Genomic DNA, 23,152 nt, shown 5'->3' with positions numbered 1-23,152 from the left:
GATAGTTTTTGTTTTCACGTATCCCCTTAAGAACATTACTATTTTGGCTGTTGAGGTGACAGCATCACTGTATTTTCAGAATTTATATTTTTCTTTACCATGGTAGTGAGACTTTTTTTTTTTTTGCAGGATGAGTTGCAGTTTTTATTGGAGAGATTTATTGGTATAGACGACTCAAAACAGCAATTCTATTATTAGTTTGCGATTCCTTTATTTATATGTTTTAATAGCATTTACTGTGTAGGATAATATCATATTATGAGGTTTTTACTAGAGATAAATGAGTATTTTACAATTCAAATTCACCAGATTAGATTACATTTTCTAGTCAATTCAGTTAGTTGCAAGTTGGATTGATGCAAATTGGAAGAATTACAAAGCATCTATTTACCCTGAAAAACTTGCAGTATATGACCCTATACTCTATCTCAGATACTAATTCTTCACTTCTTTACTATCACCTTCATTATCTTTAGACTGCATTTACATATTGCAATTTTTGCCACAGAAATTTGTCAACTTAACCTTAACTACATCTGTATTTTCTTTTATTTTCTAATGTTTCAATTTTTTTCCCAATAATAAGACTGTTTTTTTTTTAATTGAAAACCTTTTTGCTGTTTTACTATAATATATTTCAATACTTCTTTTATTTCTATATATTATGTCTGTCAATGTAAAATGTATATGCCGCTTATTAAGCTCTATCTCTATGACTGTAATTGGTAGATCCCAGAGTCATTGTTATCCTTGCAAGCTGCCATTGCAGTCCATAGTCACAGGGCTGCTGATGGGTTGACAGAGGGACAATGTTAAAGAGGATGTCCAGTCTAAATCCAAAAGTCTGCAGTTATCCTATGTAACAGCAGACTTATGAATCTGACGAACTGTGCGCTGCGAGGATTCACCGGTTTCTGAGTTGGGAACAACAGTCACGTGACCACAATTGTGTGATATGCATGTTCCCAGCCAGAATCCGACTAGTGGGCGAAGCTTTGCTCAATACAAGTTTATGGAGTGGATCTGTCCAAATAGTAGACACGGCCGTCTAGTGGGCGCAGTCTCACACACTACAAGTGTATGCAGAGGGCAAGTCTCATTAATAGGAATGACCATCTAGTGGGCGCAGTCTCACACATTACAAGTGTATGCAGAGCGCTTGTCTTACTAGTAGGCATGGCTATCTAATAGGTGCGGTCTCACAAACTACAAGTGTATGCAGAGGGCGTGTCTTACTAGTAGGCATGGCCATCTAATAGGCACGATCTCACACACTACAAGTGTATGCAGAGGGCGTGTCTTACTAGTAGGCATGGCCAGCTAGTGGGCGCAGCCTTGCTTAATAGACTTGTATTGAGTGAGGCCGCAACCAGTAGTCAGGTTCTGGCCGAGAACATGCATATTACACATTTGTGATCATGTGACCATTGTTTCTAGCTCAGAAACCTTGTAGCGTACAGTGTGTTTGCTGGGAGGATTCATAAGTCTGCAGTCAAATAGAGTGACTGCAGACTTATCATTTTAGACCTGACAACCTCTTTAAGTATTTAAATTATTGACTCTGACATCAAAGGGTTACATGTTTGGGTTCCATTAACTCTGATCTTCACTGTTGAAACAGAGTGTCCGCTGTGATATGTAGCTGATACTGTGGATTACACAAGCTTTGCTTCTAAACCAGCTTCATCCTCATGCCATATATCTTTGTAAACTTGCACTAACTCCTTGGTGGTAGCGCTGTAGTAGACAGTGGACTTTGAAAAGGGGATAATATCTGAAAATATCTAAACCTAAGCTGCTTCCATTTAGTCTACAGTTAATGGACTGAAGACCATTTATTACCTCCAAAGGGTTTTTCTTCATTGAGTGATGGCATATGTCTGGGATATACTGTAGCGTTACCTCATTACCTTACGGTCATAGGGGGGACCAACCTCTGGAACCCCCACTTATCCTGAAAACCATTGCCAATTTAGTGCTGCACGGTAGAACATTGACCCTGCAGAGAATTCCAATCAGGTCTTTTCACTTAAATGGAGCCGCACAATAATTCTTTCTAAAGCAAGGTGATTATGGCTCACTGTGCAGGGGAAAAATGGTGACGGTAATGCAATGCTTCACAAGGGCTACATCTCCTTCATCTTCAGAATTAGTGGGGATCAAAGAAATATATCATCAGTTTATGAAATGAAAAAACCTCTTTAAGCAAATTTAGTGTTACAAATGATCATTTACATCAGTGGGTAGAATAGGGAAAATGACAAACAGCGATGTTTCTTTCCGACACCAGTGCTTTCTGCCTTTACTACACTTCTATGCATCTAATTTTAGCCCAGTCTCTTTTTATTGTGGAGTTATAAATTGCTTCAGCTGTAGCTCCATTTATATGGAGTTTCTCTGATTTTTTTGTCTTTCGGAATGAGCTGAGGCTCTTCCAAGCATTTCCCATTTGGAGATAATGTGTCTCAATCTTGGTTTGATGGAGCCTGAGAGCATTGGAAATCTCTTTACAACCCTTTCCAATTTTGATTTATTTCAATGACTTTTTCTGATCTCTTCTGGAATTTTCCTTGATTATGGCGTTTTGCTCTGGCAGAAGGTTTGTCATGTCTGTTACACTCCCAGGCTCAATATATATGACTAATATCTAGCTTAAAAAGAGACACGAGAGATTAAGCAGATCGATTATCAGTTACTTTTCAATTAATAAAGATATTCAAAGCTTTTGGCTGCTTTTTTACAGTTACTAGCTAGTAAGTCCACGGGGGAAGTCACTTTGTCACTTTATAATATGTGATATGTTATTTCTAAGATTCAACTGCACATATTTTAGAGTCACAATTTTGCATATGTATAGCAGGACACATCTAACATGAGGATATATTCATGAATGTTCATCTCACTGTACTCTTATGTAACAGTATAATAACCACCACCAGTAGTAATCTAATGCCTGCAGGTCTGGATGAGGAGAAGGGGAGAAGAACTGGTTTTAGATGTCAGTCTGACCGACATCTTATGTCATGTCAGATTGACTACAGTAGTCACATGTTGGCAGTGGGATATCATCAGAAGGTAGATATTGGGATGCCTAGCAGCATGGCTGATGGGAATCAGTAGGGTGATTTTTGTACATTATGCTGGGCTCTTAAATTTTCTGTGCCAGAAAACCCCTATAATTTTTGGTTCTACTGTTGAAAGGAGTTGTCCACTACTATGATAAATTCATCTCATTTCCTACGTTTGGCTGCATTAAAATACAAAAGCTTATAATCACCTCCTGTGCTCCTGTGCCGGCGCTGTTCCAGTGGTTTCGGCGCTTGCTTTCCTGAGGCTGATGTGAGGTTGTGACGTCACACAAGCCTCCCACCCAATCACTAATAGCCTTCCTCTCCCAATTACTAAGGACCAGGGGCTACTCACTGCGGGCGGGAGAAAGGCGATTCTGGCAGCTAAATAGAAAAGAGTTCTTTACACTTAGAGCAGTAAGACTGTGGAATGCCCTACCAGAAGATGTAGTAATGGCAGACACTATAACAGCTTAGAGAGAAAGGGCTGGATGATTTCCTCAGTATACACAACATTGTTGGTTATAGATGATTTAGTGATTAAAATTGTATAATTGGTGGAGGAAGGTTGAACTTGCTGGACCTAGGTCTTTTTTCAACCTATGTAATATATGTAGTTTCCTACATTAATAAGAACGCAAACATAATAACTTTGCCTTGTGAAAACATAGATATAGGGCCAATTTATCATCATGAACCGAAAATCGATCTTTGTTGTCTAAAGTATTAAATCATGGTATGTTTTTGTTTAAAAATAAGAGCTGAGCTCTGATTGGTTGATATACTGCCGATATCAAGGCCAGTTTTTGGATTGTCCTTTTCCCAACTTTATTCATTGCAAATCGATCCAATCATTTTTTTTAAAGATTGTTTCATAGGTAAACTCCCCCCAAGTATATGGTAGGTACGGTGATACTTTCTAAAGGGGTGTTCTCACTATAAAGTACATTTTAATCAACAGATCTTGGAATAAATGTGCTTGTAATGTGTCAGGACACTGCAAGGGGCAAATTTATATGATTATATCAGCACAGGAACATTTTTTTACACATCCAATTGTACAACTTTTTGTATTCTAAGATCTATTGATTAAAATGTACTTTGTTCATGGAACAACCCCTTTAAGGATTGTCATACTAAATGAGTGGCCCAGATGAGAATGTAAGAAATTATTTGATTAGATACTGCACTAGGTACTCCAAATATACACAAGTTTTGGTAACCCCTTCATGCTGGGTAGCATTCTATATAGATGTTAATCGTAACCATGTTATTTCTTAAAAACTTATTAGGGTCTGTGTTAATGGGAAATTGATTTATAAAGATGTATTATGGAAAATGGATACTAAAATAAGTACTCCCAAAAAAACTTTTTTTTTTTGCCTAAACCTGTCAAAATGTGTATCTACTCTAATGTAAGTGCGGTAATACATTCAGAGATTGATTCCTTCTGCAGTTTCCAGCGTCTCTTTATGCCTTTTCTAATTCACATGACTTCTTTTCTGACTTGACAGATAACACAGGGGTTCATGTGTGAGCTGGAAGTCACTTTTTTCAATGTAAATCGATGGCGTGGGAGAACGAGGCTGTATTAGTGACTTCTAGCTCACACATAGACCTCAGTGTTATCCAGAAAGTCAGAATAGAAGTCAAATGACCTAGAAAAGAATTGGGATGGTGATGGAAACCAGGGAATATGATGATTGGTAAGTAGTGATAGGCAGACTCAAAGATAACCGGGACTGGCGGACCTAATCGGATTAACAAAAAATTCGGTTCTGGCCTGGAATTGATACAGGATAACTGGCCGGATGCCAGTCCCCATATAAGTCTGTGGGGAATAGAATCCAGCGATTCAAAATGATGGTAGCAGGGATAGGGGGAAGGGGCAAGCGTTTCATACTTAGTGTGGTTCCCGCAGCCACTCATTCCCTTCCGGGGCCACTCATTACCTTCACTGCATATGCACTGTTTTCCCCATTGGTGTCTGTGCTTAGCTGCAGTCAGACGTACCCCCAGCTTGAGTGGCAGTATGTCAGATGACTGCTTCCAATCACAGATACTATGTGCATCTATGGTGGTATAAATATAAATAAATAAATTAAAAAATTGGCATAGGGTCACCCCATATTATGATACCCAGCACAGATAACGCATACAGCTACAGGCTGCAGCACCCAACCATGCGCTTATCTTGGCTGTATACAAAATAAGAGGAACCACATGTGGCCTTTTTTTTAAATAAATAATTTTTAAAAACTGAGTGCAGTTCTCCCCAATTTTGATACCTAGCCATGATAAATCCTGACAGCTGGGAGCTGGTATTCTCAGACTGGGGAGACCCATGGATATTGGGGCCCCAGCCTAAAAAATAGCAGCCTGCAGCTGCCCAGGATTGTCGCATCTGCCACTAAACCCTAGATTAGTAATGGGAGGCATCTATGAGATCCCCTAATACTAATCTGTAAATGAAAATAAATAAACACAGACATCGAAAAAATCCTTTATTGGGATAAAATACAAAAAACACCCCCTTTTCTACCATTATTAACCCCCAAAACACCCCTGCAGGTCCAACGTAATCCGCATGAGGTCCCACGACAATTAAAGCTCTGCTACATATGAAGTCAGTGCGCGCGACCATGGAACATGACGTCACTCGGGGTAGTTGCTGGCAAAGCTGGACATTCCCACTGTCCTGCACCTGTGACTGTAGGTAACCTAACCTCAGGGTACTTTATTAAACTCAATGACCCCACCTGAGCTGAGGTTACAGACTGTAATGAGATCACTTCAGGTGACCTGCGGTCACAGGTGGAGGACCGTAGGAACCTTCAGCTGTGCTTGCAATATAACAATATCAAACAATATAAAGACTAATACAACATATTACGGCACCTAAGGGATTTTAAAGGTAACCTGTCTGTTGATACAGGTTGCCCCATCCACAAACAGCGTGTATCTGGTACTGGCGGTTTGGCTTCGGTCACATATATTTTTTCCTGAAACACTGCAACATTTCAGAGAAAAAACATTCAGTACTAATAAAAGAAACCTGTCATCAGGTTTTTCGCTTATAAAAGCTGAGGCCACCACCAGTGAACCCTTATATACAGCTTTCCAGAATGCTGTATATAAGAGTCCAGGCCACTCTGTATAACATAAAAACACCTTTATACATCTAGCAGGTAGTCTGGTCTGATGTGTGTCACTGCTCTCGTCCGGCACCTCCTCTCTGCTGCGTTCGCTGTCCTCCTTCTTCTGAGGCCCGTGTACATAACGTATCCTATGTCATCCATACAGGCCGGCACTGAGTGCAGATGAAAGTTTTGTAGTGTGCATGAGCGGGCGGTCTTTGACCTTTCCTTGCACCTGTGAATTACAGTAGTTTGATCTGCCGAAAGCAGGGCAGATTAAAGTGAACCTGCGCAGGACGCCAATACCGGCCTGTGTGGATGACTTAGTTGTGAAGTTGTGAAAGGGTTAATTTTAGTGATTACTTATTTAATTTTATCTCTTGTTTTTTTGTAATGGAAGTTAAATGTATAAAGCAACCACTAAGAACCGCCTTGTGTGAATTCCAGATTATTGTACGGGATAATTCGGAGGAATCATTCTTTTCTTTATATATACAGTATACACAGTATATATAAAGAAAAGAATGAGTTCTCAGAATTATATTTACATAATTGCCATTGCGGATGTAACCGTATCCCACAATGCACTGTGGCACTGTCAGTTGCGCAGCCGCAGTTCACGCCTACATCATAGCCATGGTAACCAGGGACAACAGTGCAGGCGGAACCCAAATTGTGGGCTGAGTAAGCACAATTCTGTTCCCAGTCTGACATTGTGCTACCCATTCCACATCCAGATATAATGAGGTGTTGGTGTTTTAAATTACACATTTGCGATGTTACGGAGCAGTAAGGAGGTGTAGCCGGTTATGTCCGCCCATTCCTGACATAGACAGATGTTCATTTCACCTCACTCCCGATGCGATAGTATATATATATATATATATATATATATATATATATATATATATATATATATATATATATATATATGTTGTATGAGTTACAGTATATGAGTTAGGGGTCACATCTCCACACACTCTTTTGTTTCAATGACTCTGAGAAAAAAATTTTGGAGCATGTTCTGACCATGACCTTTTTCCCATTTCTGGCCTTTTAAATTTAGGGAGTGTAGAGCGATCCGTAATCACCAGATAAATTCTAGACAAAGTTTTGTTCCTGTCTGAGAAGTGAGAAAATTCTTTGGAAGATGATTTTAGGCACCTGAACACATTGTATTGATCTTGTTCAAGTAACCATTTATTCAATGTTTAGGAATATTGCCTGGAGAGAGAAGTGGAATCCAACACCCCGTCTGGAACAATATTGAAATCTCCCAGTAGAATTAGATTACTCTTATGTTCGTCATTGATTTTCTTGATTCATTTATTTAGGAAAGAGATTTGTCTTTTATTGGCTGCATAAACTGTTGGCTATGGTTTACTTTATGTAATCAATGTGGCATATTAGGATCTAGTATCCTCCCTCCGAGTCAGAGACTTCAGAGATTAGATCAAAGGAGACATTGTTTTTAATAGAGGTAATAGGTAATAGCACCTGATTTTTTCTTGGTTTTGGCGATTTGGAAACGTGAGGCATAAATTTGGGGATACATTTTGGAGAGGATATTAAACAAAATTTGGTCTCTGAAAAAGGCAAAAAACCTTTTATACGGGCTATTTAGGCCCTAATATTTTGGGAAAACTTTTATGCAAATTTTAGAACTCGATAGAGTAAGCTTAGCAAATCCGGAAAGGATTTAAAGATTTTTTCAGCTTCGTTGTGGATTCTATGAAGTGCTTTGCTGTACCTTCCATCTAGGAGTACCTGTAGGGGACAAAACACAAAACAATCAAACAACAGAAATAACATTAGAGTAAATATTACTACATACAATAATTAAAGCACTCCCAAGAGGGGATCTAAGATTCCTTGTGGATGCTCCTTTTAGGAAGGGAAAACTTCACAGCTGTTGCTACAATAGAAAGCCTGTGTAGAGAAAAAAAGGGAAAAAAGGCAGTGTAAAGCCTGCTTTTATTTGCAATTACTTCATTAAATGGTGTTTCACATCAATAGGATAGCCTAAGTAGAAACTATTCCATTTCAGGGGGGGTGTCTTCTTGGTTCTGAGGGGAAAGGATGTCAAGGTCTTAGCCTCTGAAGATCTTGAATACTACTTCTGGAGTGGGGATGGCGTGGATTTTCCCTTTGTAGTTAACAAGGAGCTTGGTGGGAAAACCCCACTTGTATATGAAGCCTTTGTCTGATGAGATGGCTGTGACTTAAGGCTGCTTTAAACGCTGCAACATCGCTAGCGATAGCACCCGTCCTTGTCATTTGTGCGTCATGGACAAATCGCTGCCCATGGTGAACAATATTGCAGGTAAGCGTCACACGAACTTACCTTCCTAACGACGTTGCTGTGGCCGGCGAACAGCCTCTTTTTTAAGGGGGCGGTTTATTCGGAGTCACAACAATGTCACACAGCAGGCCACCAATAGAAGCGGAGGGGCAGAGAGCAGCCGCAAGGACGACACTCCCACCTCGTTGCCGGAGGACGCAGGAACGCGTTCCTGGGGTGTCACACGTAGCGATGTGTGCTGCCTCAGGAACGACGAACAGCCTGCTTCCAGAACAAGCAACGATATTTTGAAAGTGAACGATGTGTCAACAATCAACGATTTGGTGAGTATTTGGGATCGTTAGCGGTCGCTCGTAGGTGTCACACATAACGACGTCGCTAACGAGGCCAGATATGCGTCACGAATTACGTGACCCTAGCGATATCTCGTCTCTTGGTTGATCTGTTGGTCTGGTGGGATAAATTTTGGCCTGAGAAGTCTGTGGGCTCTGTCAATTGAAAGTTCTAGATCATTAAGACCTAGTAGTATTTTTCCCTTTAGAAAAGTATTCAGCTCATTTTGGTTAATGTTTTCAGCGATTCCTCTAAATTTCACTGTTGTCTATGTCTGCTATATCAGTTCTTAGGGCTCTAATTTTGTTTCTTATAACTTGTTGAGAAGATGTGAGAACTTTATGATTTTCTGAGAATTTGTTGATTTAAACTCAGCGTTCTGAATTTTTTTAACTATTATAGCCTGCTTTACACCATACGATCCAGCATACGATATCATATGCGATCGTACCCGCCCCCATCGTATGTGCGGCACGTTCAATTTGTTGAACGTGTCGCACAAACGAGTAACCCCCCCGTGACATGTACTTACCCGTCCATACGACCTCGATGTGGGCGGCGAACATCCACTTCCTGCAGTGGGAGGGACGTTCGGCGTCACATCGACATCATGCAGCAGCCGGCCAATAGAAGCGGAGGGGCGGAGATGAGCGGGACGTAAACATCCCGCCCATCTCCTTCCTTCCGCATTGCTGACCGGGAGCCGCAGGATGCAGGTAAGATCTGTTCATCGTTCCCGGGGTGTCACACACTGCGATGTGTGCTACCCCGGGTACGATGAACAACCTGACATTCAATTTTTAGTAATTGAACGACGTGCATGCGATGAACGTTTTACCGTTCAATCACAATCGCATGTAGCTGTTACACGCTACAATGTAACTTACGACGCCGGATGTGCGTCACTTTCGACGTGACCCCGCCGACACATCGTTAGATATATTGTAGCGTGTAAAGCGCCCTTTAATTCATTGAGGCGTGAACCTGGTTAAGTTGGGCAGCCATGTCTGTGTAAAGCGAAATTTTAAGGGACATAATGAGATCCCTCATAAAGTATTCGGAAGCATGACTGTCTGTTGTTGTAACTAGATCTAGAGGCTTAGTAAAGATGGGAGCAGGTGAATATGAAGGAAAATGTCACTCAACCTTTTCCTTCATATTCAACACATTGTTTTTCAGGAAATATAGGCAAAGATGAAGAGGATTCACATTTATTTTCTGGGTCAGGATCTGTTTAAGTAATCATTGGTTGGTATTGTATTGTACCTTTAAATTTTGTTTTGTCATGAATGACAGTCTCTTTTTAATTTATTGGAAATATGGGCATTGCTAATAAAGGGAAATTTCCTTCTGGTGACTGCTGCTTTTAAGAAGCAGTTTTTCTTTCGCTTCTCACTGCAGCTTCATTCTGCTGTGTAGCAGAGCTAAGCATTGGTAAGTCCTCTGCTCTGAGTGATAGGAGCGCCAGGCCTGGCTGCACAGACGAAGGACCCTCAGAGCGTTCAGTGGGGATGTGTCACTTTTTCCTGGCCCTAGTAAGACCATAAATTTGGAGGAGGGAGCATCAGCCTTATGTCCTCTTTGGTGGGATATGTCTTCCATCAGATTTCTGTTGTCCTTGTTTAATACAGGCATTGATGTTTTCTTTGAAGATTTATCCAAGATGGCACCTGAGTTCTCTGAGGGAGAGAGGATTTAGAAGCAGAATATTTTTTCTTGCTTCTTGGTCCAGGCATTTGGGATTCTGGTTTGATCCAAGAGATGATGGCTCAACTTTGGGATGAGTTTGGTTCTCTTAATTAGATTATAAAAGGTCTTTTTAGGCTACCTCAAGCAGGACCTAAAGGCATTGCAGCTTAAACTATACATCCAAACTAGGTTTCTTTAATATCTGTCTTTTTTCATTTTTCAAGAATGACCTCTTTTAGAGCCTGAATGCTGGATGGAGAGTGCAAACAACTTGTCTCTTCAGAATACCCAATAGCTGTTCGATTGGGTTCAAATCAAGTGATCTACTTGGCCACTGAATCACTTTCACCTTGTTCTTCAAAAATACAACTGTGGCCTTAGATATGTATTTTGAATCATTATCATGTTGATAAAATGCAAATCTACCGAGGTCCTTTTTTCTTTCAATATAGAACAGAACATCTGTGAGTTTAGAATAGCATGGTACCTTGAATGAAATGTAGCTCCACCAGCAGCATTCATGCAGCCCCACATAAGGGCACTGCCACCACCGTGTTTTACTGTAGGCATCATGCATTTTTATTTCTAGCTCGCACCGTTGCGATACCATGCAGTTTTGAAGCCATCAGTTTCAAAAACATTTATCTTGGTGTTATCACTCTAGAATATAGAGTCCTAGTAGTCTTCCTATTTTTTAGCATGAGCCCTGGCAAGTTGTAAATGGCCTTTTTTGTGCTGAGGCTTTAGGAGAATATTCCTTTTGTGGACGATACCCATGCATGTCATTCCTGTGCAGTATATGCTGTATTGTGTCATGGGAAACACTTACCTCTGTTTGGCTTTTTTTTTTTGCTGACTGCAGTGAACTTACATGTCGATTTTCTTCAACAAGTCTCATCAGTGGACGCTGCTGCTTAGATGTTTACTTCCATGGTCAGCCTGGATGTCTCTGTGAGATGGTTTCAGATACATCTGTGTTAAATTTGCTACAGTATTCAGACTGGAAATAAATCTTTACTGATCTTGTAGCCTTCACCTTTCTTTTGTAAAGAAATTATATTTCTCAGGTCTTGTAACATTTCTCTTTCATGTGGTGCCATTGCTGACAGTGTGAAATGGGAAGAAATTGTCTTTGTTAAGTAACGCCCTTTTATAGTCAAATTGAATCCGTCAGCAAGTTTTTGCTACCTCCTCTAAGAGCAGTATGATGTAGGCAAGAAGATTCTGAATCCAACGATGTATCACTTAGATTACTGGCTGCAGCTGTTCTGACAAGATCTGAATTTTTAGGTTTTGTCATGTAGCTGAGCCCAGGGGTCTGTCCCCGCCCACACCAGACTCTCAATAGAGATTATACATTGATGGTGAGGTTTCAATCACAGCTTTTGGCATATTGGACTGGCATGCATGTGAGTTTCTACTCCTATAATGATAAGTGCCCTGCTGCTTAACATAGCAAACAAACAAGACTGGACTGTGTGACACAACTGGCATGCTTGAACTTTCTTTGTATTTTTGATCGTTAATGGTCGTTCATGCATTTCACAGGCAACGACGTTGCTAACGAGGCCGGATGTGCGTAACGAATTCCGTGACCCCCAACGACATCTCATTAGCAATGTCGTTGCGTGTAAAGCCCCCTTTAGACTTTACTTGTGGTGTACTCTTTTTTCAACATGGTCTTGAACAGATTTTCCAGGAAAACACTTTTTTGGGTATGAAAAATAACAATACTTGTTTGTAATATATATATACCCCACAGTTGGGTTTCCTCCTTGAGAAAGCAACAGTACCTCCGCGAAACGCGTCTTGGGGATGATCCTGCTCCTTCTGGGTATGTGCACTTTGTATTGATCATGTATCAGGTTTTGTCTTTGTTACATATTGACCATAGTATTTTTTATGACCCGTGTGTCCTACATGCATGATGCTACTTAACCCTGAGTCTAGCCTAGATGCACTTGCACTTTATTATCATTTTCATTATGCTGCTATGACTGACCTAGGGATTCCTGTGGTGTTATACCTCTCAATTTGGGTCTTTTTATGACAACCTTGTACCTCATGATTTCTCCTGAAACATGTATAATGTTTTTTTGACACATTAGTGATTGTGGTTCAACTCCTCTGATACTCCAGCCTCCTCAGATAATCTTCTATTAGATAATATTTCAATATTATATTCAACATATGGTTACTTTATTCTGAGCAGACAGGAGATCTTTTTTCCATGCACCCGGCCTGTCCGTGGTCCCTCCTCTTTTATAGTAATATACGACACGAAATTTATTGTGTATTACTTTATTTTCCCTTGTTACTCAGGATCCTCTCAGTTGTACGGGTGCCTCCACACCCTCGTATTGTATACAGGTTAAGTTTGACCACATCACTACGTTTCTGTCTTATGCCCTGTCAATCCATCGCCCACCATTTATTTGCTTGGTTTCACCTCTCTCACGGCTATTTGAGACAGACAAGAGCATTTCATTGATTTCAATACCATGTGCCCCCTTGATTTATTGGTAGTTGTTTTTAAAGTGTGATCAATTGCTGTTTTTTGCATGTGCATCTTTTTCACTAATAAAAACCTTTATATTTGCATATATACTCGCCTTCCTCCTGTTTTTGTGACATCTCATTAGCGATGTTGCTGCGTGTAAAGCCCCCTTTAGACTTTCCTTGTGGTGTACTCTTTTTTTCAACATGGTCTTGGAACAGATTTTCCAGGAAAAACACTTTTTTGGGTATGCAAAATAACAAACCTTGTTTGTAATATATATATACCCCACAGTTGTTGGAGTATTTTGTAGTATGGTATCAATAGAAAATGTTTATTCTGAAAAGAAACTAAAGGTTTTCTGACAATTCTGTTAGGGTGTACTCATTTATCCTGAGCACTGTATACATCAACACAGGTTTAGGCAAAAAAAAAAGTTTCATGGGAGTGGTTAAATTCATCACAACTTGAAAGGTGATGTTTCTAGGACATATTAATGGATTTCTGCAAATCCCATTCAGATGGCTAAAATAGTTATATCATTGTTTGCAACAAATCCTTCTTTTATGACCTGGTAAGCAATTAAAATCCAATAATGTAAGCTCTCCGTGTACATTTTAGGCTATCTCTGTGATATATATATATATATATATATATATATATATATATATACAGGGCCGTATTTGCCATTAGGCACTTGAGGGCACGTGCCTAGGGCGGCGCCTTCCAGGGGGGCGGCGCCCAAACCAAAATTTAAAAAAAAAAAAAAAAAAATATTCCAAACTCTTTATTAAATCCGGCGCCTTTTTGGAGGAGGGAGGGAGCGCACAGTCATTTATAGTCGCGTCTATAACACGCGACTATAAATGACACTGTGAGCGTGCCGGCACTTACTTCCGGGGTCAGAGGAGCTGTAATCAGCTCCCCGCCCCGACGTGCTGCCGTGCGCTCACTGTGCAGAGGTCACAGGAGCGTGAGGCAGCGCCGCGCAGAGGAGGACGGGACATGGAGCCGCCGCCGAGGAAGATGTGAGATGATCCTGCCACCGCCACCACCACCACCACCGCGGAGAACGGGAGGTGCAGCCGCCGGAGATGCCGCCTGGAGCAGGTAAGCGCTTTACAGCCGAAGACAGCGCCGCACAAGCAACCCAGGGGGGGGATGCCGGAGGATGGGGGGATGGAACATGATATGGGGGCGCAACATGGAGGATGGGGGGATGGAACATGATATGGGGGCGCAACATGGAGGATGGGGGGGGATGGAACATGATATGGGGGCGCAACATGGAGGATGGGGGGATGGAACATGATATGGGGGCGCAACATGGAGGATGGGGGGGATGGAACATGATATGGGGGCGCAACATGGAGGATGGGGGGATGGAACATGATATGGGGGCGCAACATGGAGGATGGGGGGATGGAACATGATATGGGGGCGCAACATGGAGGATGGGGGGATGGAACATGATATGGGGGCACAACATGGAGGATGGGGGGATGGAACATGATATGGGGGCGCAACATGGAGGATGGGGGGGATGGAACATGATATGGGGGCGCAACATGGAGGATGGGGGGATGGAACATGATATGGGGGCGCAACATGGAGGATGGGGGGATGGAACATGATATGGGGGCGCAACATGGAGGATGGGGGGATGAAACATGATATGGGGGCGCAACATGGAGGATGGGGGGATGAAACATGATATGGGGGCGCAACATGGAGGATGGGGGGATAGAACATGATATGGGGGCGCAACATGGAGGATGGGGGGGATGCAGCATGATGTGGGGGCGCAACATGGAGGATGGGGGGGATGGAACATGATGTGAGGGTGCAACATGGAGGATGGGGGGGATGCAGCATAATGTGGGGGTGCAACATGGAGGCTGGGGGGGGATGCTGCATGACATGGGGGCGCAACATGGAGGATGTGGGGGCGCAACATGGAGGATGGGGGGATGGAACATGATGTGGGGGCGCAACATGGAGGATGGGGGGGATGCAGCATGATGTGGGGGCGCAACATGGAGGATGGGGGGGGATGCAGCATGATGTGGGGGCGCAGCATGGAGGATGGGGGGGATGAAGCATGATGTGGGGCGCAACATGGAGGATGGGGGGGATGAAGCATGATGTGGGGGCGCAGCATGGAGGATGGGGGGGATGAAGCATGATGTGGGGGCGCAGCATGGAGGATGGGGGGGATGAAGCATGATGTGGGGGCGCAGCATGGAGGATGGGGGGATGAAGCATGATGTGGGGGCGCAGCATGGAGGATGGGGGGGATGAAGCATGATGTGGGGGCGCAGCATGGAGGATGGGGGGGATGAAGCATGATGCGGGGGCGCAGCATGGAGGATGGGGGGGATGAAGCATGATGCGGGGGCGCAGCATGGAGGATGGGGGGGATGAAGCATGATGTGGGGGCGCAGCATGGAAGATGGGGGGATGAAGCATGATGTGGGGGCGCAGCATGGAGGATGGGGGGTGGGATGAAGCAGGATGTGGGGGCGCAACATGGAGGATGTGGGGGCGCAACATGGGGATGGAGCATGATGTGGGGGCGCAGCATGGGGGATGGAGCAGAATGGGAAAATGGGGGGGGGGAAATGAGGGAGGGTGGTGGACAGTATAGCAAATGGGAGTTACAGTATGGAGAATGAGAGGCATGGGGCATGGTATGGAGAATGGGGTAGCACGGGGGGGGGTATGGTATGGAGAATGGGGTAGCACGGGGGGAGGCATGGTATGGAGAATGAGAAAGCATGGGGGGTACTCTGTATGGAAGGGGAACCATGGTGGGCTTGGTATGGAGGGGGCTTGATATGGAGAAGGGGCAGCATGGGGAGCGCTCAGTTAGGAGCCTGGAAGGGCTCGGTATACATAATGCGAAGCATAAGGCTCATTATAGAGTGGAGACATCATGAGGGGGACAGTGAAGTGGGGGCTGCATGGAGAGGTGGGGACAGTGGAGGTCACAGTTCATAAGTGAGGAAGGTCTGGAGGGTATAATTCAGTGGTGAGGACAGTGGGGTTTTCATGTGAGGGGGCAGTGTAGTGGAAATGTTACAGGAGAGAATGTGGAGGCTGTATACTGTAAGTGACACGGTGTGGGGTCATTTTTTGTGCAGTGAGCTCAGTGATGGGCAATTATTTATTCTTGGGCACAGCCTTGGGCTTACTTAGGGTGGTTACTCTTTAGTGAGAATTATGAGTCTGTCACCAGGTTTTTGCCACCTAATTTGAGAGCAGCATAATGTATGGGCAGAGATCCTGATTCCAGTGTTGTCACTTACTGGGCTGCTTAGTGTAGTTTTGATAACATCACTGTTTAATCAGCAGTAGTTATCATTACAGGACTACTTGGTGTGCTGCAGGTAGTCCAGCATATTCATGAGCTCTGTATAACTGCGAGATCTGCAGCAGAGAAAACGACAGCAAACAGCTCAGTAAGTGACACATCGCTGGAATCAGGGGCTCTGTCTCTACATTATGCTGCTCTCAGATGGGGGAGCAAAACCTGGTGACAGATTCCCTATACGGGCACCATTGCAGTATGTGCTGCAGCAGACCAGACAAGAGGGGAGTCTTGGGAGACGCAGGACAATGTGTTGCTAAGAGCGATGACATTTTACTTTTACTCCCAAAATGGCAATTAATCTGCAGACACATTTATATAGGGGACGTCGCTCTGGCATGTACAGTTTTACCTTAATATTATATATATGCAGACTGTTCTGTCCCCCCTGGTGCGGCCGATGTCTTCTGTTTCTGTGTTCTTTATTAGAGCCGCTGCTGGACATCTCCGACAGCAGCTTATCATTTAGAGGATAATAGGATCCACACTCCGTAATTGGACATTCTGGATCCTTATTCCCCTGACAATCAGAATTGAGAGCCCCTGTTCACATTGGGCTGTCAGCAGAACCTGTCGATATTGGCGGGTTTAGACCACTTTAGGTTAATGTGTGTGGAGGTCTTAACTACTATCTGAAGGCTATGGGCTCTATCAGGGAATGTGCACATGTCTTGTAGTGGTCTGTGAACCCCCGGAATTATTCAGACAGAAAACACTTTACGACAGTCATCATTTTATCCTGAAGCAAATATTTTTTTTTTTTTGCTGTGGCTTCTTGGTTGTTTTTTCCAACATCTTTTAGCTACTGGATTTTACTTATTTTTTTAAATGAACTAGTAACCAGCATCAAAGCAGCAGGCGCCATATAATGGCCGGTCACTGTCAGCCGCTTCATGTCTGAGGAAACCTGACGCGCTGAAAAAAACTCCAAAGACTGAACATATGGACAGCAAGTCGTTTTACACTGCAGTGTATGAGTTCATTTCTTTAATATTTAGAGTTTGGGTTTTTTGGGCGGGTTATAGGGCGGATCTGTCTGGAAAAAAAAAAAAAAAAAAAGCTGTGTGCACATACCCGTAATCTGACTGATCAGAAGGGGGTGCCACCACTGACAGTGCCTAGGGCAGCAAAAACCCCAAATACGGCCCTGTATATATATATATATACATATATATATATACAGGGGCGTAACTAGAGTTTGATGGGCCCCGGTGCAAAGTTCAGACCTGGGCCCCCCCTCCACGTACATCGACATTTAGGGTACAGGATAATGACACTGACACTCGGGGTACCCGATAATGATGCTGACACTTGGCTCTTACCCACAGCACCCAGATTTCCCATGATCTGAAATCCCTCTATCAGCACCCAGCTTTCCTATTTTCTGATATCCATCTTGTCCTCGGCACACTGCTTCCCCATGCTCTGCTATACATATTTCCCTCAGCACCCAGCTTTCCCATATCAGAGCATGGGAAAGCTGGGTGCTGAGACATGATGTATAGCAGAGCATGGGAAAGCTGGGTGCTGAGGGAAAAGAGCTTTTTTCCCTCAGCACAAAACGTTCCCATCCCATGCTTGTATCTTTGTCCCCCCTTGTATTTAGTTCTCCAAATACAATAATGGCACCCACATAGCCTTCCAAATAGTATAAAGGATCCCACATAACCCTTCATATATTAGAATACACTTCCATAGTCCTCCATGTATTATAATGCATTTCTCATAGTTCTCCATGCATTATAATTCACCCCATAGTACTCAATATATAATACTGCACCACATAGTCCTCCATATATTATCATGCACCCCCATAATCCTCCATGTATAAAGTAGCCCTTCAATTATTATCTTGAATTTCTCATAGTTCTCTATGTATTATATTTCACCCCATAGTTCTCCATGTATTATACTGCACCACATAGGCCTCCATATATTATAATGCAGCCCTATAGTCCTCCTTGTATAAAGTAGCCCTCCAATTATTATAATGAATTTCTCATAGTTTTCCATATATTATAATTCACCCCATAGTTCTCCATATATTACACTGCACCACATAGTCCCCAATGTTTTATAATGCACCCCCATAGTCCATGTATAAGGTAGCCTCCATAGTCCTCCATATATTATAATGTAGCCCCCATAGTCCTATATGTATTATAACGCAACCCCATAAAACTTTATATTGCATTATGCAGCCCCATACTCCTCCATGCATAAAGCACCCCTATATTCCATGTATAAGGTGTCCTTCATTTTGTATTATGCAGCCCTCCCAGACCTCTATATATAATAATGCAGCCAGCCTCTCCAGGCCTCCATGTATAATAATGCAGCCAGCCTCCTCAGGCCTCCATGTATAATGTAGCAGCCAGCTTCTCCAGGCCTCCATGTATAACAATGCACCCAGCCTCCTCAGGCCTCCATGTATAATATAGCACCCAGTCTCTCCAGACCACCTCCATGTATAACAATGCACCCAGCCTCCTCAGGCCTCCATGTATAATATAGCAGCCAGTCTCTCCAGGCCTCCATATATAACAATGCACCCAGCCTCCTCAGGCCTCCATGTATAATGCAGTATCTCCAGGCCTCCATGTATAATGCAGTATCTCCAGGCCTCCATGTATAATAATGCAGCCACCCCAGACCTCCATATATAATGCAGCCTCCCCAGACCTCCATGTATAAAGCAGCCTCTACAGGCCTCCATGTATAAAGCAGCCTCTCCAGGCCTCCATATATAATGCAGCCTCCTCAGACCTCCATGTATAAAGCAGCCTCTCCAGGCCTCCATGTATAAAGCAGCCTCTCCAGGCCTCCATATATAATGCAGCCTCCTCAGACCTCCATGTATAAAGCAGCCTCTCCAGGCCTCCATATATAATGCAGCCTCCTCAGACCTCCATGTATAAAGCAGCCTCTCCAGGCCTCCATGTATAATAATGCAGTTACCCCAGACCTTCACATATAATGCAGCCTCCTCAGAACTCCATGTATAAAGCAGCCTCTCCAGACTTCCATGTACAATAATGCAGCTTCCCCAGAACTGCCTTCCCAAGCCTCTGGCCACCGTTTACTCACTTATATTAAAACAAAAAAACAAGTACTCACCTTCTCTCTTCCTTCCACCGCTGCTGTCCTCCCCGCTGCTCGTTCTCCCGGTGCTGCGGTCGGCGTCCTCCTGTCCTGCACTCTGTGCACTCAGCACAGCAGTCGCTCGGGAGTGACGTCATCGTACAGGGGGAGAATGGTGATGCATAGCGCGGCACCGGCCGCGCTATGCTTCATCATTACTGTGCACGGTGACGGGGGAAACGCCGCAGCCGCTGACACCAGGTAGGGGGCCCCGGTGCCGCCACTGACATCAGGCAGGGGGCCCAGTGTTGGCGGCGGCAGCGGGTCAAATAGCGGCCGCGTGGTCTGTGACAGATCAGCGCAGCTCCTCTCACACTGACAGGAGCTGGCTGCTGATCTGCCTGGCGGCCACCGGGCCCCTAACCTCCCGGGCCCGGCCGCGATCTCGACCGCTGCGACCGCGGTAGTTACGCCACTGTATATATATATATATATTTAGATATATATATATATATATATATAGTGAGAGATATATATATATATAAATATATATATATATTAGCTTGAAGACCTTTACATTGTTGAGAATATTATGAATGTGATCTGCATAATACTTATACGCAGACTCGTACCCAAGTGCAGCGCAGAAAAGTCCATTTACATGACATGCACTTTTTAAACTTTTGTACTTCTAGTAAAATGATTAACTTTACGTTATGGTACCCTGCCACGTATTCTGATGTGAAGATGTCATTTTTAGAATGACATGTTCTCTCTCCTGATTTCCCTGTGCTGATGATTATACGAGTTCTGTTTTTTTCTACCATCTGCTCTGTACATCTGGACACAGATTTGCAATTTGGTGTTCTTTCCAATTTTATCTGTGGCCACCACATTTTCTGTGAATACTGTAGAATCTTAGGGAATCCAATGGGAAATCTACAGAATGTTTCTTGTCATGCGATGTGAAAAATGACATTCTCTGGAAACCAATTACCAGAATATCTCAGTATTTTAACATTTTGACATGAATTATACATATTTTTACATATTTTACATATTATCGTTTGTATATAAATGATACATAAATAATCTACATGATAGTTATGTAGGTTGTAATATTTAGAACTTATTTTATGTGTATTAGTAATGTATGAATGTAAAATCTAGACACTATGTCACAGTATAAATGTGAAATTTGGTCCAAACCCAGATCACTGTAGTGTGTGTGTACATTGCTAAATTATTTAAAGGGTTTGCTTAGGCAAAATAAAAGCTTGCCCAAGAGACTGGATGTGTAAAAAGAACTCCCATCTGGAACCAGCGGACGCTGCACTCTAAGGGCTGCGCCTACACAGAAGGGGAAAGATCAGCATTCAACCAATTGTCAGACTATAATTGGATGCCGTGGTCAAGTGACTTGAGCAGCATGCCATCAAAAGTTATATTTATGATGTGCTGCTCAATATCACATGACTGCTGCAGACAATCACAAGTTGCAGCAGTCCAATAGCTGATTGAACAATAACGTCTCCACTTTTTGTGCAGGTGTAGGTCATGGAGATACCTGCTCTGGGTCCACGTGTAGTGCAGCATGTTGGCTAACAGCTATATTGGTGGCACCCATACTATTAGTTCAGGCAGACTGTCCAGAACTTTATAAGTGCACCCCACAAGGACAAACATACAATTTCCCCCTGCTCCCCAACACTACAGAGCATGGGTGCATCATGCAAAGATCAAAACAGTATATCAGTGTTAGTTGATATTATGTGCAAAACATTTCGGCTCGCAACCTATGTCAAGGGTTGTCATCATCATGCAATTCCTTAAACTAAAATTAAAACAATTTACTGAAATGGACATCAAATTCTAAAACACAGAAAAAGTGAGACCCTACTTAACTATACTGGGTCACAGAATAAAAGGAATGTATCATCTATATTGTTTTACATAATTAAACGTAACTTGTAATGTCCCCAAATGCTGATAACCTGAAGATATTGGATTAATTTGCAGGTTAACAGGGTTACAATGTTGTCTGGCCAACTTGCTGAAGGCACAGCTACCTGTAGAAAATTAACTTCATTCCTCTTGGGAGCCACCGGTTCTTGAGGATTGCACGGAGTGACTGTTGTGTGAGCGGCGGCTGTAAGCACACCCTGCCATTTTGATTGACCACTTTCTCTCCACATGCACTGCAGAGCAAGCTGTCAATCAAAGAGCTGGGGCATGCTTACATCTACCGCTCACTGTGTACTTTGTGCTGACTTTTTCCTTTGGGAATGCCCCTATGACTGAAAGATGGCTACGCCCAGGAGGAATAAAGTTAGTTTTCTCAATTTCAGTAAGGCAGACTGACAGCGGGGGAAAGCTATTAACCTGCAGATTAACCCTATATCTGCTGCTAAAAAGCATTTGGGGACATGACAGGTTCACTTTAGGACTAAATTGTGAAACCCATTTTTAAATGTTTTATTTTTATTCTCTGATTCTATTATTTTAATATTTAAATGCTTTATTTTATTTTAATTCTTTATATTTTGATGATGATCGGGGTTGCCATCTTGACTGAGCTCCTGTTAAAAACATTTAGTAGAGATGAGCTGATCCTTGTGCAACTCCGATTCATCAGTTTTGTTAGTAATCTCTTGCTGCTGAATGAGAGGGTTGTGAATCTCTTACTTTGTGGGGTCACTAGCTCGGATGTTGATTATCCAGGCTGGTACAATGTCATCTGCACATCACCTTGCAACAATGACATAGCACCAGCCCAGCTAATAAAAAAACACGCTGGAGACAACACAAGGTAAGAGATTTTTCCTCCTTCTGTCCAACATGATGGACTCCAGTCCCACAAATCGATTTACCCATCTCTAACATTTAGCAATAGTTTGTAAATGTTCACTGATTTTAGTTAGAGAATTTTCTAAGCAGGCTTGTAATATGTGCAAGGAGAGGTGAGGAGAGAGTTGGCTATCAACTGTTATAATACAATAATCAGCATCTTTAATAGTTTTTTTGTAAATCAACAGTACACGTGGAAGAAACATTTTTGGAAAAATCTGCTTCTTTCTCCTCCTGGACTCATCATTCATTCTCAAAATTCTCCATTGATGGGTAAAATCTGTATTCAGTGAAGACTTTCCCATTACTAAGATAGAAGATGGCAGTTGGTGCTCATAAAGTTCTATGGAGAGCGGAAATGTCAGGAGAACTTGTAGAAGAATGTCTCTGTCGGCCTCCAGCTCATCCCTCTTTATTCTCCCTCTACTCTCGATATAACCCTATGAGCAGCAGCTGCCATCTCTTATCCCAATAATGGGAAAATCTGTCTTCACTGAACACAGATTCAACAGATTTTACTTTAGAAGTGAAAGAGAAAAATCAGTCCTGGAGGAGAAATAAACAGATTTCTTTGACATATTACAAAATTGCTTTCTTTTTGTGCACTTTTGATTAACTAAATTTTAAATGACAGTTACTCTTTTAATATAAACCTAGATTTAAGCAATAAGTCATATACTGATGATGCATCTGACAAAAAAGTGAAAGTTCAGCTCACCGTGTAATCAGCAGCAAAGGGACCAAAATCCAAGACGGTGCACGGATAGGTCTGAAGTAAACTTGCAATAAGGAATGACGAAAATCCAGCAACAACGTCTTGGAAAATGT

At 42.8% G+C, this 23,152-nt stretch overlaps 1 protein-coding gene across 5 annotated transcripts in view; it reads left to right on the top strand.

Annotated features, from left to right (window-relative positions):
• Positions 1 to 23,152, top strand: part of GRIA2 (glutamate ionotropic receptor AMPA type subunit 2) — a 270,236-nt gene that overhangs the window by 222,713 nt on the left and 24,371 nt on the right. The gene's annotated exons all lie outside the window — the stretch shown is intronic.

Source organism: Anomaloglossus baeobatrachus, chromosome 1 (genome assembly GCF_048569485.1).
Source record: "Anomaloglossus baeobatrachus isolate aAnoBae1 chromosome 1, aAnoBae1.hap1, whole genome shotgun sequence".
NCBI lineage: Eukaryota > Metazoa > Chordata > Amphibia > Anura > Aromobatidae > Anomaloglossus > Anomaloglossus baeobatrachus.
The sequence above is the reverse complement of the archived record's forward strand: the minus strand, read 5'-3'. Positions and strand labels throughout refer to the sequence as shown.